Below are 7,667 nucleotides of genomic sequence, written 5' to 3' on the forward strand. Positions count from 1 at the left end.
GTTCATCATTAAGATGAACATAGTGGATGTGACAACTGAAGGATGTGCCTATATTGGGCGCCACACTCGTACGAGGTTATGTTCATCATTAAGATGAACATAGTGGATGTGACAACTGAAGGATGTGCCTATATTGGGTGCCACAGTCGTAGGAGGATATGTTCATCATTAAGATGAACATAGAGGATGTGACAACTGAAGGATGTGCCTATATTGGGTGCCACAGTCGTAGGAGGATATGCTCATCATTAAGATGAACATAGTGGATGTGACAACTGAAGGATGTGCCTATATTGGGTGCCACAGTCGTAGGAGGATATGTTCATCATTAAGATGAACATAGTGGATGTGACAACTAAAGGATGTGCCTATATTGGGTGCCACAGTCGTAGGAGGATATGCTCATCATTAAGATGAACATAGAGGATGTGACAGCTGAAGGATGTGCCTATATTGGGTGCCACAGTCGTAGGAGGATATGTTCATCATTAAGATGAACATAGTGGATGTGACAACTGAAGGATATGCCTATATTGGGTGCCACAGTTGTAGAATGATATGTTCATCTTTCGTGAACACCTGCTATCAACACTGTTAAAACAGAGATCCAAGAGTGCGTGTTATCAAAGCTGTATGCAAATACATCCACGGAATTCTGTTTTGTGCAAATTGTAATTTGTCAAACCCTCTTGAAAGCAATCTACCTGCAAGACAGGTCTGGAATGATGTATTGTTCTAGGGAGTGGCAGTCAATGTATAACCTGCACGATAGGTCTGGAAGGATGTATTGTTCTAGGGAGTGGCAGTCAGCCTATAACCAAAGTAGTCACTACATTGTCAAAATGTACCTTTCATTATGCTGTGCGTATAGATATGCATTTTGATTATGGTAATAGCTTTTAGACCGGGTGGCAAGTGAGATTTAATTGTTGCGAGAGTTCCAAAAGGTTTGAGGTGGTTGAGGTGTAGAGGGACCCAAACTGACTACAGAAACCCAATTCTTAAGTACATATAGTGCGGGAGTAAATAGGGGGCGCTACTGAAATTACCCCCAAAATGGGATTTAAGTGTTGTGAAAGTTCCATCCAAAATTCCTTTGCTATTTATTAGAGGACATCTCACTGAGCCCAAATCCACAACTTAAGACAAATATTTTGCGGGAAAGGCTACTTAAGAAAGACTCTAATTAGTGCTAATTAGGGATTTAATTGTTGGAACCAAATGTAAAATGTAGAGTATGCTCTCCCGATTCAGAATTACCAATTTAAGAAAAAAATACTGCGGGAAAGTGGACTTAAGAAGAGGTCAAATGCTAATTAGTGCTAATTAGGTATTTAATTGTTGTGAAAGTTCCATCCGAAATTCCTTTACTATTTGGTAGAGGACGTGTCACTGAGCCGAAAGCTGAGCTACTTAAGAAAGACTCTAATTAGTGCTAATTAGGTATTTAATTGTGGTGAAAGTTCCATCCTTGGAACCAAATGTAAAATGTAGAGTATGCTCACCCGATTCAGAATTACCAATTTAAGAGAGAAAAAAATAATGCGGGAAAGTGCACTTTAGAAGAGGTCAAATGCTAATTAGTGCTAATTAGGGATTTAATTGTTGTGAAAGTTCCATCCTTGAAACCAAATGTAAAATGTAAAGTATGCTCACCTGATTTAGAATTACCAATTTAACACCAAAAAAAAATATTGAGGGAAAGTGCACTTAAGAAGAGGTCAAATGCTAATTGGTACTAATTATGGATTTAATTGTTGTGAAAATTCTATTCGAAATTCCTTTGCTATTTGGTAGAGAACATCTCACTGAGCCCAAATCCACTACTCATAAAAAATAATATTTAGTGGAAAAGGCTACTTAAGAAAGACTTTAATTAGTGCTAATTAGGTATTTAATGGTTGTGAAAGTTCCATCCTTGGAACCAAATGTGAAATGTAGAGTATGCTCACCCGATTCAGAATTACCAATTTAAAAAAATATATATTACGGGAAAGACAAGATAATGACTTATAGCATCAATGTGAAAGGTGGGTTTTTTCTTTAGAACATGGATATGTAGTATATCAATGGATAGCTTTTGGTGAGTATTGTACAGATAAGTCAATAGTATGTATGAATAAGGTATACAGAGTCATAAAACATGTTAATAGCCATTTTTTTGCTAAAAGATGTTCGCCATCTTGTCACTGTAAAATGGGTTTTTCAGACTGCTAATTGGAGACCAAAGTGGGGTTTTCAAAATCGAGGATTTTTTTTTTATCACCCCTGCTCCATGTACACCTTTTGTATATTTGATCATTACTCTCTCCGCGCGCCTGATACCCAAAACGAAAACTTATAGCGGTTTCCTGTTAGATTATATGACCAAATGTTTGACATCCACTAGCCAGTCATTGAACAAAACAAACTTTCTAGCTCTATGTTACTCCAGCGCAGAACCAAAAAAACTGTCCATTGTGTGTATTTGGATTTTAGAATGTCCTTTACTGACTGCATCACCTACTTAAAACAAAATGTGTCTGTATTTGACAAGAAATGTAATAAAGCCTGGAACAGTCTTCCTTCAAGACAGATGCTGTTGTGCTTTGGATTTATTATAAACTAGAAGTCATTTGAAGAAAATATTATTCATCTCGAAACGATCTAAGAAACAAGCCATTCCTTCATAAATATACCATACGTGTCATTGCCCATCTTAATAAGTCTGTTCATCATATCATTGAAAGCTTAGACTTCAATGCCTCATCTATTTGCTGCTTTCTTTAAATATACTTCGTTTATGTCCCAATCTGATATTTCTCAGAAATGTCTTCTGTGTGTATTTGGTCTATTCATGATGACTGAGATATTTCAACTTTTGACCAATCTTCATAGAGGACTCCATCTCTGCAACCACCTTTCATAGAAGCATTATTCTCCTCATGTTCCTGGTCAATAGCAACAGCAAAGAATGGTTATTATGTTGTTTTTTATTGTGAAGCACCCTGCCAAAATTCAACATATACATCAACATTTTATTCATTAAGTGTCGCCAAATCTTGCAAATGCACTGAAAGTCACCTAGTTTGTGTTGTTTCAAGAAACCAATAATGATAAAATACTTGTATGCAAAATGAAGTTTGCTTTTCAAATGCTTAAAGAAAGAGCATTATTTTTGTTTCCAACTGCAGAACTGAAAAACAAAATTGGAACAGGGTTCATGATTCAGCTCTATGATTGCAGCAGTCTTTGACTGATGAAGTATAAATCATACATGTCTTCTACTGTAGGAGTGTGGGGATGCGTCACATTAGTGACTTTTGGGAAAGGAGTCTGTCGATCCTGAAGAGCAACTCCAGCCTATATATACTAGGACATCCACTAATTCACTGCCGTCAAGAATATAGATCTGCTACCACTTTGAATGCTGCCATCTTCATATGAAGGCATCTGAGAAACACAATTAAGTGATATTCACTATGACTTAATAGACATATACATTCAATACGTTTGTCATTGGCATACAAAGGGTGGTCCAGGATAATTATGAATATTTGGTTGGGATTCAGAATGCGAACTTCCGTTTTCACTACACACACTGAGTGATGAATAGACAGCGTTACAAAAACAGAAATACAAGAGAAATGATAGGCACATTCCTCTCAGGGATGGTACTCCCTGGCTGATGGTTATCGTGGAATACAGCCACGAAATAATATCATCTTCGTCAAAATAATACCATTCAAAAATTATTCCTGGTACATTGACTCGTATGACCTACGAGGTTCATGCCTGCAATATGTGCATTGGGCATATGTACTAACCAGTGTAATATGAATCCTGCGATGTTCGCAACATAATTAAATATGTAAGTCACTTTCCCCAAAGAGATATGGTGGACATAACCCTTCTCTTCTTCTTCTTCTGCGTTCAAACACTGTTGGTTACGGCTCTTAATTTAGATCAGGATTTGTATGTTTCCGATGAATTGTGTGGTGTTGATCAGTTCACAGTTGGTTCCCCATAGATTGTTTCTAAAGTGCATCGGCATTGACCAAGAGGTGTTCTCCAATAAATAGTGTTTGGTGGCATTAATTCTGATGCTGCCCTTTAAATACTAGTCTAGTATAAACTATGTTGGCTATTTAAAAAACAACAACATGAAATTGTCATTAAGCAGTAAACTACAAGATGTGTGACGGACTTATATATGTAAATCTGAGTTATTAAGTGTGTATATAACAATAAATACTTGTATGTTCAATTCTGACACCTACACTGGCTTCCATGGCAGCCAGAATAACTATATTGAAAATGGCTGCCACAACAATCACCGAATAAATCTCTAATGTTGCTATTTCAAAAATATTTCCTAAGATATGTCCTAAAATGCAAAATGGCATGTTTCTATCTTCAAAGACATACGTTTGTCCTTGATTATGATGAATTGGATGATGATGTTAATATTGAGTGAAACCTTTTAGTTAAAATGCACACATAATATTTCAGGGCAGGTAATATAGTGTGCTCACTATAATACAAAATGTAATATATTCTCTTAATTTACCTAAGAAATAGAGATAATTTAGGCATATATAAATTGTATACCGGGTAATATAAACTAAATTCGCATAGGTTTTTAGAAGGAAAAATAGAGACTTTTAAAAACTATATTTAATAAAAAATGGCTATTAACATGTTTTATGACTCTGTACACCATATTCATACATAATATTGACTTATCTGTACAATACTCACCAAAAGCTATCCATTGATATACTACATGTCCATGTTCTAAAGAAAAAAAAACACCTTTCACATTGATGCTATAAGTCATTATCTTGACTTTCCTGCAATATATTTTTCTTAAATTGGTAATTCTGAATCGGGTGAGCATACTCTACATTTCACATTTGGTTCCAAGGATGGAACTTTCACAACCATTAAATCCCTAATTAGCACTAAAAGAGTCTTTCTTAAGTAGCCTTTCCCACTAAATATTTTTTCACGAGTAGTGGATTTGGGCTCAGTGAGATGTCCTCTACCAAATAGCAAAGGAATTTCGAATGGAACTTTCACAACAGTTAAATCCATAATTAACACTAATTAGCATTTGACCTCGTCTTAAGTGTACTTTCCCTCAATATTTTTGTCTCTTAAATTGGTAATTCTGAATCAGGTGAGCATACTTTACATTTTACATTTGGTTTCAAGGATGGAACTTTCACAACAATTAAATCCCTAATTAGCACTAATTAGCATTTGATCTCTTCTTAAGTGCACTTTCCCGCATTATGTTTTTCTTAAATTGGTAATTCTGAATCGGGTGAGCATACTCTACATTTTACATTTGGTTCCAAGGATGGAACTTTCACTACAATTAAATCCCTAATTAGCACTAATTAGAGTCTTTCTTAAGTAGCCTTTCCCACAAAATAATTTGGGATTTGGGCTCAGTGACAGAAACAGAAACAGAAACAGAAACTTTATTACGACTCAGGCCGTTGCACAACGGCATATGAGGTTCATGGAATACACAATATAATACAGTGACAAGTTACATATTCGTATTATTTTGACAAAATAGTGATAATATACAAGTAATGCAAGTAGTACCTGTATGATATATAGTATATTAAAGACATGTGTGTGAACACTATATACACAATATAAATGAGTTATTAATTCTAATAATAAATAAATAATACACTCGAACATAATTATCCAAAATACTTTTCTGTTGTTCTTTAGGGTTTATGACATGTCCTCTACCAAATAGCAAAGGAATTTCGGATGGAACTTTCACAACAATTAAATCCCTAATTAGCACTAATTAGCATTTGACCTCTTCTTAAAGGAGGGGACAATTAAGGCATTTGGCCTGGTATGCATATTCAACGATATATAATGCACATTATTGCTTAATATCAACAAGTATAATCGTATAGTTAATAAATAAAACGGTTAAATGTGACGGCTATTATATATAACGGGCAGAGCCATTTTGTACCATACCAGTGAATACGCCCTCTGGCGAGCTGGTGGTTACGTAATACCTAACGTGTCACGTCAGGAATTAGTCTTCGAACTGAAGAAACAAACCTTATTATTGCGAAAGCATCACAATGTTCTGTAATAATATCCATCCCAGTAAGCCTGCAACAATTTAATTATATATTATTTTCCAATACAAAATAAACCACCATTGTCAAAGTGTTGAAATAATTGTATTATGTTTGGTACATAAATTAATCCATGTACCAAAATAATAATCGGAGTATTTTCTTTGTTAATTGGTCTTTTCTTTCCGTGGCCTGTACCTGTGGTTCCTAATTGACAGGTGTATATTTAGATGGTCCCCAGACACTGTGTCTAGACACACTAAAAGGACGTGCCTCTTTTATTAAGATCACAGGGTATTGTGTGGTAACCGTATGGATACCCCTTCAGTCGTAATGGGCATTATCAGCCGCCCTGCTTTATTACTGTAAGTAATTCTGTAAAACCCTTGATTAAGTAGACTTTCCCATCTAAAATCACAAAACTGACCAATTACGTCGTCCCAAAGAAAAGAAAAATATCACTTGGGTATTCTGTTTTTGCTCGAACGTACCCTACCAATAGACCTAATAATATGCATTTATTCTTTGGATTTTTTTAAAAAGAAAAATACTATAATCCCGTTTCGTTCTATTGATGCAAATTGAAATATATTTAGTTAAATAGTTTATTATACTATCAAGTCATTTATGTTGTTTTACAAGTCAGGTTGTTGAAAGCGAAGCGCCTTGTCGTAAATTAGAGCGTTTGTTTACACTGTGTATAGAGAAAATGGACGGAGCTGACGTCACTTCGCCCCAAGCTATACCACCGGTCGTCACAAAAACGAAACAAAATGGCTGCCCCCAGTTAGCAGGAATAATCATGTTTTTTTATTAACTCTAAAATTACGCGTTTTTCATTTGTTAAAGTGTCAGTATGTGTTGGTGGTCCGGGTATGCATCTTTCCAAAACATAAGGCTCTTGTTTGAGTTGACCCTGCCTTTAAGTGCACTTTCCCGCAATATTTTTTTCTTAAATTGGTAATTCTGAATCGGGTGAGCATACTCTACATTTTACATTTGGTTCCAAGGATGGAACTTTCACAACAATTAAATCCCTAATTAGCACTAATTAGAGTCTTTCTTAAGTAACCTTTCCCGCAAAATAATTGTTCTTAAGTTGTGGATTTGGGCTCAGTGAGATGTCCTCTAATAAGTAGCAAAGGAATAGAACTTTCACAACAATTAAATCCCATTTTGGGGGTAATTTCAGTAGCGCCCCCTATTTACTCCTGCACTATATGTACTTAAGAATTGGGTTTCTGTAGTCAGTTGGGGTCCCTCTACACCTCAACCACCTCAAACCTTTTGCAACTCTCACAACAATTAAATCTCACTTGGCTCCCGGTCTATCTCTCATTCTTTTTTTTCACTCTCTTTCTCCCCTTGGTACTTGATAACTCTCACTAACCACTAACAACTAACCACTGTAGTAGACAGACAGCCCAGATAGCTGAGGTATGTGCCCAGGAAAGTGTGCTTGAACCTTAATTGGATATATGCACGAAAATGAGTTGAAATGAAATATCCGGAGTCCGGTCTCTGATGGGCTTTCTTTCCCTTTCTCTGTGTCGGTCTATCCCC

Source organism: Gigantopelta aegis, chromosome 13 (genome assembly GCF_016097555.1).
Source record: "Gigantopelta aegis isolate Gae_Host chromosome 13, Gae_host_genome, whole genome shotgun sequence".
Taxonomy (NCBI): Eukaryota; Metazoa; Mollusca; class Gastropoda; order Neomphalida; family Peltospiridae; genus Gigantopelta; species Gigantopelta aegis.